Raw genomic sequence first — 12187 nt, 5'->3', positions numbered from 1 at the left:
TGAGTGCGAAACTTGGTCACAATCGCATTAATTGTTTGCTCACTTGGTCAATTATGTAGACCATAAATCGGACGTAAAGCGAACACTGATTTTGGTAATAAAATTCAATGATTTGCAAGCGTTTCTCGTTAGTAAGTCTATTCATGATGAGATGTCAAAGCATACTGAGCATCTTTCTCTTTGACACCATGTCTGAAATCCCGCGTGATCTGTCAATTACTAATGCATGAAAATCCTAACCTCAAAAAAATCACCCTTTACAACAAATAATATGAAAACTTCATTCATTGTATTTGTTTATATAAGAAGTAAAAACTTTCAAGAAATGCTACTAAATTTGCCAAAAATTGATTTTCTACTAAAAATCTCGTCAACAAATATAGATTTCGCAAACTATTTCATTATATGCAATTGGTTGGTAATTTTAAAATTTAAACAAAACATGAAAACCTACAAACTTTTAAGCAAGACAAATCGACAGACGGAATGGGAATTTATTAGTATGGGTCGCATTCCAGCATCTTTTTACCATGTATTTGAATCAAAAAAATAAAAAAACAATTTTTACCAATTTTAAGTAGTATTTTATTTTTTACATAGAAAGTTTCATTTGAAAAAAAAAATGTTTGTTTGTTTCAATTAAAGTTTAAATTGATATCATTTTTTATATTTTTAAAATAATTTAAAAAACTGGGATAATATCCAAAATTAAAAACATTTGTGGAAAATATTTACTGCATTCATTCAGAATGAAGTCATGTAATTCATTAATGTAACGACTACAGACAGTTCCATGTAAAAATAAAATTCATTAGCAGGTAAATTGCATATTAAAGTGAATCTTAATTGGATCTAATTAGCATGGGGAGCTTGTTGACAAATCTATATACAAAAACATCCTCAACCGAATATGACAAGTAATTAATAATAAAAAAAATGTACGAACAAAAATTGCTTAAGCAATTATGTTCATACAAACATAATTATAAAAATGTGCTTATAAATTAATCTGTTATTTTATCAAAATTAAGTACATGAAAATATTGATTCAACTAATTTTTCAACTGCAATGATTGATTGATTAAAACTTCTTAAAAAATTAATACAAATTTAATAAAACGAATTCAATGACCTGTCAGATAAACATTTAAAAGATTGGTAATTAAGGATTATGTTTTAAAATTGAAAAAAAAACGTATTCATAATTTTATAAATAACAACGAAGACAGATCATTTAATTTTATTTTTTTTAAAAGCTTTTGATATATCTACATAATTGTATGCATCTATAAAAATGTCTATAGGGACATTGACCCAAATTAAAATATGTATTATCAATTAATCCGATACTGTTATACATAATTTTATTAATTTATTTTGTGTCTTGGATGTTATTATTAGTTAGGCATAATATAAATACAACCGATAGAACTAGTTTACCTTTGATTATATCATTAACACCAGTGGTGTTAGCACCATCATCTTCTCTTCTCGCTTTTAGAAATTTTAATTTTGTTGTTTCGATATTATAAATTTAACCATAAGACAGTAGCAGTCATTTAAATTAGAAACGATTTCTGTTTAAGAACATTCAAACTAGATTGTTGCTCTATATTGATATTTGTTTTTATTTTAATTGAAATTTGTTAATACTTTCCGTTTCACAATATATAATATCTGACGCAATCAACATTGACACCTTATCAGAATTGTGTGTGAATGTGTTAGATAGATTAAAAGATGTTATCAGAATTATATTGTACTTAAATAATTGTTTTGAATCATTTTGCACTATGACTATAAATATATATATTCTAATAAATTAATTTTTCTAACAAAAAGCGTGAAATCATTTAAAAATAAATATTAAAACCTGTTAAACAAGACCGTCGGCTTTTTTATGAATAATATAAAAAAACTGTTAAATTTAGCGCAATAATGGTTTGAAATATGTGTTGTCGCAATTTGTTTTTATATTTATTTAGCAATTTAGTTTTAAATTAAATTTAACCTTACGAAATGGTTAAATATTCAATTTTGTGTTTAAACATAATTTTCCAGATAATTTTTAAGACCAAGAAGTACAAGTGCATTTTGCTAGCTAATCCATTGTTATTGTTTAATAATGTTTAGAAACATGTGTTTAATGTAAACCACACATTTACATTTTCGAATGATTTGTCAACATTTTAATACAGGTTATCTTCTATTAAAATCATAGTTAAGGTTAGAACCTTTAATTGTTTTAATAATAACAGTGATTAAGGGATAAGATATTATTATCATATTTTGTATCCTTCATCAGTAAGTAGGCCAAGTTTTTAAGAATATAAGTTGTTAGAAAACGTTTAATTTCTAGACAACTCGTGAACCTTTTAAAAATATTCTCAATCATTTGACAGTGGGAAATTTGGTAAGAAATTGAGATACTTGGTTAGACATTGCATTACAACAACAAAAAAAATACAATTTTTCAAAATTCAGTAATATAAAGGAAAAAGTCTTAAAAATATTTAAATTTGATTTCACAGTTAGTTGTTGAACATTTGTACAATTTTTCAAGAGATATTTTTGTAGTCTTGTTATGATTTATTATCCATTTAACATAGTAATTTTTAACCTTTGTATACAATTGTATGAATGCCCCTTTCAAATTGCAATTAAATACTTAAAAAAGGGCAAAGAAATCTGACCTAAATTAATTTATTAAAAAAAAAATAAAAAAAGATATTTTAGTTTTTCTTGATTTATGTATACAATTTTTCAACTTGGATAAAAATAATAAGGTGGCGCAACAGTCCGTAGAGAACCAGGGCCTAGTGACTTACAACTTTCAAAATTTCCTGTGTGCTAGTAATTGAAGGGATGGAGGGGACCTACAGTTTATATGCTGAATCCGAACAGCTAATATGAGAAAGCACTTTTTCATGACAAGAATAACTCTTGGAGAATTTGTCAATTCCTCGCGAAAGGCAGTACCCGTTAAAAGACTTTAGATGGCATAGCCAGGGATAGAACCCAAGACCTCTCGCATGACAGTCCAACGCACTAACCATCATGCCACGGCCCACGGGTACTTTGATATCAAATTTAATTTTGTGTTAAAGTACTAAATTCAGCATAGTTTCCGAGCCTTACTTCAAACTTTTAAAATATTCGGTAAATAAAGTAACTCAAAACCTATTCATGATGTATTCATAACTAACAAATCTGTTATGGTAAATCTGGCAACCATAAAAATAAAGCGAAACCTATTAAAATTTCACACATTTCGTATATTTAGGTACCTGAATTTTAGTTTCAAAATATAACGGGATGTCACACACAATAATTCAGTTATCATCACACTCACACATATTAAAGAAGACTTAGGGACCCAGCACCCAGACTCTAATTGCTATAACATCTTTCGACCTGATAAGGCAATTAACGTTTAAACTCACATCAAGTTAAGTTGAAAAATTTGCACACAGAACATCTCAGTCATATTCAATAATTTTGTTTTAAATAAAAGATACATCTGAAGATGTCTTTCATATGCCAGGGTTGCCGTTCTTCAATTATTATCATCTTTTATATATTTTTGTCTATTGAATTACTTTTTATTTTGGAAATATTGAAAAATATGTTTTATGATTATTGTCTGTAAGTTATAATCAAGCTAAATTATAAAAAGGTTGACTATTTTAATAAAAAAAAAATGTGTTTGAGATTACTTAATAAATATTATTCAAAATGTATTTATTAAAAATTCAAACAATACATTACACGAATAACAAAAATAATATCTGCAGTATGGATACTACCGATAAAAGTTAAAGTAGAATTTTACTACTGTTGGGTTTTTGACATTTATACGAGTCTTGAATGGATCTTATGTGATTTCGTTCTCAAATGTTGGTACGATTGATATTGCATTTGTATCTCGATGGCTGTGTTCGTTGAGTAGTTGTGCATGTGGAATCATGTTTTTGCCATAAGGGAATAAATCAGTCTATTACTGTTGATATTATTTAGTTTTGTTTATGAAAATGGACTAACTGAGCTTATTTTGCAAGAAAAAAACAATCGAAAAGATCGTTAAGATCTTTTTGGTGCTTTTACCAAAGGAAGGTTTAAAATGATTAAGTTTGACAGCACTTTATAAAATGCAAATGGTGTTCAAAAGTGAGATAGTTTGTTTCGTGTTAAACAATGAAGAACTGAATAGTTCAGAACCATATAAGATTATGCTATCTACTCCATGTGCAATTGTTTTTTAACTTCCCATAGGAAGTTATTGTAATGGGTCCGATTTGTGGTTTTTTTACCATAGCAGTTTTAAAAAAGGTGAACATTTTTTAACCCTAAATATCTTACGAACCAAAAACGCTAGAGACTTGAATTAAATTTTATATAATATATTGTAACGTGATATCAAAGAAGTATATTTTTTGAAAAAAAATCCATCGAACGGTTTTTTTTATAAATCAAAAAAAAACTAAAAAAAAAATTTGTCACCTCCAAAATTTGACTACTAAATATGATTTCATCTCCAAAACAATTTTGTGCAACGAAGAATAATATTTTTGACATCTGATAAAATTTTGAAAAAAATCTAATTGACAGTTTTTTTTTATAAAAAATAAAAATCTAAAAAAAAACATTACTCAAAGTTCGTAAAAATTGAATATCGATTCAAATATCTTTTCAAAAACTTGAAATTTAGGCTTCAAGCTTATTTTTATTTTATGAGAAATATTGTTTTCAACATTTTGAAAAATGTTGAGAAAAATCGAATGGACAGTTTTTTTTACAAAAAATAAAATCCTAAAAAAAATGTATAAAATTTGGTGAAAATTGATTTTCGACTCAAATATCTTTTCAAAACTTTGAGATATTGGCTTTAATTTACTTTTATCTTTCAAAAAATCTTGTTATCAATATTCAGTTAAAGTTTGAAAAAAATCGAATTGACAGTTTTTTTTACAAAAAATTAAAAACCGAACAAAAAATTAACAAAAGTTTTTAAAAAATGATTTTCGACTCAAATATCTTTTAAAAACTTTGAAATAATAGCTTCAAACTAATTTTATATTATAAGAAATATTGTTTTCAATATTTGTTAAAATTTTTAAAAAATTCGAATTGAAAGTTTTTTTACAAAAAATAAAACTCTAAAAAAAAAACAATACTAAAACTTGGTAAAAATTTACTTCGGCTCAAATAGCTTAAATTAAAAATATTGGCTTCAAACTTATTTTATTTCACAGAAAAATATTGTTTCCAATATTAAGTAACTTTTATATAAAAATCTAACAGTCCGTTTTTTCATAAAAAATAAAATCTACAAAAAATTGTACGAAAATTTGGTAAAAATTGATGCGAGTACATATAGACAAGCAAGACAAATCGACAGACGGGATGGGAAGTTATCAGTGTGGGTCGCATCCCAGTTTATTTTTTGCTTATCAAATGAAACGTGAGGTCGAAGCTCCATTGTGATAGCATGCATTGAATTCTTATGGCTGAACTCGTAAACGTCAGGAAAAGCCGAAGCTGAAACGTGTTGGCGTTTTAGCCATGACAGCTCGAAGTTATATAAATTTAGCAAATAATAAAAGTAAAAGTTATTATTTTGTAATTTAATCTTTAAACTGTCAATATTAGAAAAATTATAATTTTTTGTATTTTACTATATCGTTAAAAATATTAAACAATTCGTTTTTAAAATTTACAAGAGTTTGAGAAATAGTTGTCATATTTTTTGAAGATTAGAAAGAATAAAAACACTAAGGGCTGGTTGATTTACGATGGGTTAGATTTTAAACAAAGTTTTAGAGGTTCACCATATCTCAAACTATGAATTTCTTAAAAGCAACTTGCTTAGAAATCACATTTAAGAGTGTATGTACATTTGAACTATAATAACCCAGTCCTAAAAAAGCTACCTATCAATCCTTCTTTTTGTGTACCTTATTCTAATTTTATTATTTAGGGTCATAGTTCTATAAGTCCTCTTTGACATGACATTACTATTTTTGCACCTATTTTTAGGTAAAGGTTATATTTTTGTGCTGTTTCTTATTAAAAATTTTTAATATTAAACATAAAATGGCAATTTTATTTATTCGTGTAAATGATGATTCAAATGTCAATACCCAGCAAACTTAGTTCCCTGAAACTTAAATTTTCTGTTTGTTTTTCCAAACTCCCCTCAACAGCTGGAAAATGCGTTTCTTTTCATCAGTACATATATTTTCTAAAACAATCTTCATATACAAATTTTATATTTATATTTTGTTGTCTTGTAAATATGAACTGAACGAACCTAAGACAGTTTCTAAACGAACCTTTTTTGACATTTATAAATGTCAATGTTTCATAATGGTGTCACTACACTCACTGCTTGCTGTCAAAAATGTAATAAAATATAACATATTTTAATTAATAATGATGGCAACCCTAAGATAACCTTATTTAGAAAGAAAATAATACAATAATAAAATACTTTAGAAACTATTAAGAGTTTATAAATTGATCGTGATCTCTTTGACTAGACTTCTAGTCAGTTTAAGAATACTGACCTTTTTTCAAATATGTATTTATCCTATTTATCCAAAGAATGTGTGTAGGTAGGTAAGACCTAGTAATTCCAATGTAGGTATATTTTCGTACTTATACAATGAAATTGTATAATTTACGTAAAGATCCGTCTTTCGTTACCGGTTTAACAGAAAAATTATTTTAAATTTTAAATAAATTTGCTTAAACTCTGGAATTTAGCGACTTAAATAGACACGTGCACGTAAACATGAAACGAAATTCGATTACAAGTGCCCGCAGTATCAATATCTTGTGATCGTGTAGATTTCAAAAACAATAAACATATAATTGATTGAATTTTTCAATTATATACAAACAGTGTCAATGCACTTAAACATCGATTACACAACCGAAGATTAATATCTCTCGTCTCACTTAAACTTGGACAACGCACCGAATTACACTCACTTAATTTTTCAATTTATTGACAAACATACAATAGAATCACAAATATGATCTTTTTTCCACGAATTGCATCTCTAAGATACAATCTTAATCTTTGTACAGAACGGCAGCCGTATTGTAGGTTAGGTAAAACTTGTAGAGGACAGGGGTAGGTATACCTTTCTACAAGTTAATTTTTCTTCGCAAAGATCTTGTTAGGTATTCACTTCAATATCTTAAACAGGTTCTAAGTGAAGAGAGAACAAATCAGGTTGTCTTGGAATCGACTCGAATATGAAAACGAGGATATCAAATTTCACTTTAAGGACTGAATCTTTATTTTTCGCAAATAAATCACTTTAAAAATATATGTATTCCCTTATTTCAATGATATTTTGTAAATTGGTTGTTTTGGGATTTAAAATTTGGCGCATTACTTGGCATTTTTTAACTTTTATTGAATTTAAATCACACTCGATAAACTGGTTATGTTCTAGACTACGTTTGAAATGGGTGCCCACTGCCCGGCCGGTTGTTTTGTTGCATTAAAGAATATTTAAATTTGAAACCGATCGCTTCACTCGTTCTGGGAATGGAACGCTACGCTTTAACCCAGCCAGAGTTAGATCTTGACTGTTGAGTCTAGAATCGTGCAACTTTTTCTGTTCTAAAAATCTGTGAACTGTGAACGCCAACGCACAGAGAACGTTCTCTTAAAAGTGGGTATATTTTTTCAAGTACCTATAAACCTTGTTCTGTTGTAGCAGTAGTGATACTGATAATATACACTCTAGGTCATTAGAAAAGGGATTGTGTTTTACGTTAACATGTTTTAGCGGACAAGCATCATACAATTTTATTAAGGCGATAGATGATTTAAAGATTTATAGCTAAATAAATTAATAAAAAGGATTTTCAAGATTCCTTGCTTATTGCTTATGATCCATAGAGAATATCGAAAATTCTTATTATCCAATCATATATGTACCGTAAAATCGCATAATCAAGCAGATTACAACATCGGAAATATTAATTGGGTTTGGGGGCTCTTATTAGGGAAATACACAATTGACGTTTAATTCCGTTTGCAGCCTAATCATAGGAGTTTGGTAATCGGTTTGAATATTGTTGTACTTATGTACATGTACATATCTTCATTTATCATGACAAGTAGAGCAGGATAGATGTATGCCATAAAAGCATCGTCTTCATATCTGTCAAAAGACACTTCTTAAACTCTCCATATAATGAAAATCTCTGTCATTTTAATTGTTTAGTCATATTTAAATGTTTTGAATAAAAACAGTTTAAATTAATACTAAATTATACAAACTTTCTCGAAGTGTACAAAAGCAAAAACGCTTTTTAGGCCTAATTTTATTTTAAACAGTTCTGGAAAAACTAAAAATGAGAGAAATTCAAAAATTAGCCATATTTGGTATTAATAACGCCTTTATCTTAAATTAGGAGATCCTTAAGATCATTTATAAAAACTATACTTCAGTTTTTAAAAAACAAATATTTGTTTAAGGCGGTCATATTCACATTTGACTTTTCGAAAGTTGTCTCATTTTCACTTGTCATTATCTTATCTTACTACCACTTTATAGAAAAAGAATTAAAAAGTTACATCATATACAAATTTTGTACCATCTTCATTTCTTTTCAGCAGTACCACAGTTCACGCAAAAAAAATTAAAATTTCAAGTTACCAAACAGGCATACGAAACTCTACACTTATGATTTTTGGAAAAATAATAATAATGTCATATATTTTGACAGGCCATATAAAAACACGATCAATTGTTTTATTTATAAATATTTCAAAATTTTCCGTAGATAACGGAAGTAGTGGTTAAAATTGTACGAATAAAATTTTTTTTTGACATAGATACGTAATAGGCTTCTTTTAAAGTAATAAAATATTGGAACTTCAAAATGAGTCACTTTACGTAAATGGTCACTATCTTGCAAATTTTTAAAGTCTTTTCATTTTGCAAACATTGCCAAGCCAGCTTATTGTTTGAAATTGTGCTTTTTCGGTGCATGAATGTTTAGGCGTTTTTTTTAAGCTCAGTGTAGGGAACTTGTGATTGAATCACAAACACGCTTCAGCTTAAGCTTCGTCTGCTTTACGGTGGGCCTGCTTCGAGGTTGTTTTGAATGACATTTCTATTATTTCATCCCTCCAAAAAGCAATTATTTTGTTTGTTGACATTTTTTACAGCTGTTGAGCTGACAGACAAAGAAAATGTTCAAATAATTGATCTAGAGCTTCCGTTTGGAGTAACATTACGTTACATTACGTTGTTTTGCTTACGATTTTCAAACGAAACGTGAGGTAGAAGCTCCATTGTGTTAGCATGCACTGAATTCCTATGGCTGAACTCGTAAACGTCGGGAAAATCGTGTTTGTGCTTCAGCCATTAGCTGTCAAAAAAAAGATCTGCTCAGAGATAGCAGAGCACTTGGTTTGTGTTTCTTTTTTCAATCAGAGCCAGATCGGAGCGCAATCTATGAGATCTAAATAAAATGGTTGATTAAATGGAGTAAAAATCAAAAATACTCCATTTAACAAGATGGGAATCTCAGACTGACATTTCGGTTTGCCTACAAGTTAACTGCAGACTAAATGTGAGAAAGTGTGCGTGAAATGTTGCAAAAACCCAACACATTCTTACATTTAGTGTTCAGGCCTATCAAAGTGCTTCATTTTGGCCTTCGTTCAAAAACGAAACATTCCTAACCAACAGAATCTGAAGTGCTGACATGGTCTTAAATTGAAAGATTTGTATAGCTTTTTAATTTCAATTCAAATAAATGTTGTTAATGTTGTAATTTAAAGTAAGATTTATTTCAATTAATCGTATAATAATATAGAAAAAAGCAAGAGGTAAGCTCGGGTTAAAGGTTAGATAGGAAGTATCTAAATATAAAAAACAGAAAATTGAATGACAATCTGAAAAGACAAACACTGCTGCCAACAAATTATTTAAAGGTGTTATTACATCAGTTAATGTATATTAAATAAAATAAAATTGACAAAATACATATTTAATGATTTATTAGTGCTGTATTTTGTTTATTTAAATTATTTGCGAACGCAAAACGCGCAATACTTTGTAAAACAACAAGACAGACAATTTTTCAGCTGTAGTTTGCTTAAAGCATTTTTTTTGGCGGCGTTAGAAGTTCAGGTGGAAACAATAGCGATTGCTGCAAATGAGCGAATAAATTATATCAAACTAATGTTAAACATGCTTTTTTCAATAAAATGAATGCAAAACTTAAGCTATAAACTGACTTCTTCATCGAAAAAAGCAAAAAGAAAAATCTGAAAAAAAAAACTTATTAACCATTTTGTTTTTGCTTCTTTTTGTTTTTTTTTTCACATCTATTCATGGACTAATTGTCAAAATTACAAATACAACAATGTAAGCAAACGGGTTTTGGAGAGTGAAATGTACGAAAGATTCCGATATTGGTAAATGGAGTATTTTTGGTAAAAATCTGAGCGGGGCTGCTGTTTCGTAAGGTATGAAAGAGACAAAAGAAGAATTTTCCATTTGAAGGAGAGAAGACCAGTTTATAAACAATTTTGCATATAAGTGTCATCTACCAAAACAGTTTATTTAAAGCCTAAACTTATAGGTTTTTTGTTAGGATTGTTGTTGATTTATCTAACCCGTTAAATGTTTAGTTAAATTCATGAAGCAAAATACAAAAAATATGCATTTTAACAATTCGAACACATTAAAATGTCAGAAAATCACTCAAAGTCCATCCGTAACTTCAAGTTCATGCTAACGAGTGCCATAGAGCTTTCAAATTTATAGTTTAACATTTTAAATATTCTTTATAAGCTTGAAAAAGAGAAATGAAACAAATTTGAAACTTCTATGGTATGAGTCTTCATTACCAGAAAACTTTTACAAATACTACAATTGGTCTCATGTTTTTTGCTTATTGGTATTTTATAATATTAACCAAATGAATGCTAACCACTAGGCACGGTACTTGAACCAAATAAATTTATTTCCTTAAAATGTGTTGAAGTTTTGTACATGTTTATTAATTTTTTGAATTTTCTACAATTTTCTAGAAACTTAACAAAATAATTTACTACGCAATTAATTATTTTAAAGGTAGGTTTATTTTATTTAACTTATCTCTCTTTTGGAATATATATTTAAACAAAGTCTGGAAACTGAAAGTATCATACAAATCTTTAGCATTTGATAAAGTTTCAGAAGATAAAGGTGAATAAGAATGAGTTTAAAATTGCAAGAAAAAACTTGTATTTGTTAGGCTAGGCGCACACATGCAACTTTTAGTTTCTAAACTGAGCACTATGGATGGTGGTAAATATTATTTGTATCTCATAACAAAACATATACTTTAATTTCTTTTTATATACAGATTATTATGTATATGTACCAACTTCAATCATATCGAAGTGCGCCATCGTTTACAAAATGGAATAAAGCCTTAAGGCTCAACTATAATAGACTTAACCGAGCCTAACCCAGTTAAAGGGAACTGGGTTGGAATGTCACTAACCATAAAAGACATTCTGCTCAATTTCGTTGAATTTCGCGTAATTTCATGCAATTACGCAAGAGCCATTTAAATGGCTCGGGCTTAAGCAAATGTCAAATTTGCTTAAGTTACTTGAATCCATTATGGTTACTTTTTGTTTTGACGATAACTCTGATAAATTTTCTTTCGGTTTTGAAATTAGCTTACTTTCGGTTAAGTCAATTTAAGTTGGGCCTTAAGCCCTCATTAAACGGCACAATTATTTCAAATGGGAACGTCAAGAGTCAAACAACGCTGTTACCGTCGCTGTGTAATGCTACCACATTGCACCGGAGAACCAGTCGCAGGAGCAGCAGAAACAGGAGGAGGATTCATTGAAAGCTAAAGAAAATAATTGAGAAGTAAGATGACAATTTGAATCGATTTGAAATCCACGAACTGACTAAGTCTGAAATTTAATTTGTTTTCAGGGATATGTTATGCTTTACGATGCCTTCGAGAGCTTCTATTCGCGCTATGTCTATCGCCCGATTTGCAGTGTCCCTACGGCGGAGGTAACCCTCAAGGATCGCATAACTTAGGACTACACACTGGAACAGAAACACGATATCTGAACCTGGGGTCGTACAACTACTTTTGGTTTGCCGCGGCCGAGGGTCCCTGTGTCGAACAGTATGAG

The 12187-nt window shown here is 28.9% G+C and overlaps 1 protein-coding gene across 1 annotated transcript in view; it reads right to left on the bottom strand.

Moving 5' to 3' along the window:
* The window catches only part of LOC129948543 (protein gone early), a 70089-nt gene extending 62485 nt beyond the window's left edge, over positions 1-7604 (bottom strand). The window contains exon 1 of the mRNA XM_056059587.1: positions 6567-7604. The gene's annotated coding sequence lies outside the window, so the exon portion shown is untranslated. The remainder of the gene's footprint in view (positions 1-6566) is intronic.
* Positions 7605-12187: the final 4583 nt, after the last annotated feature.

This window comes from Eupeodes corollae, chromosome 2 (genome assembly GCF_945859685.1).
Source record: "Eupeodes corollae chromosome 2, idEupCoro1.1, whole genome shotgun sequence".
In the NCBI taxonomy this organism is placed as follows: Eukaryota; Metazoa; Arthropoda; class Insecta; order Diptera; family Syrphidae; genus Eupeodes; species Eupeodes corollae.
This window is presented reverse-complemented; position numbering and strand designations above follow the sequence as displayed.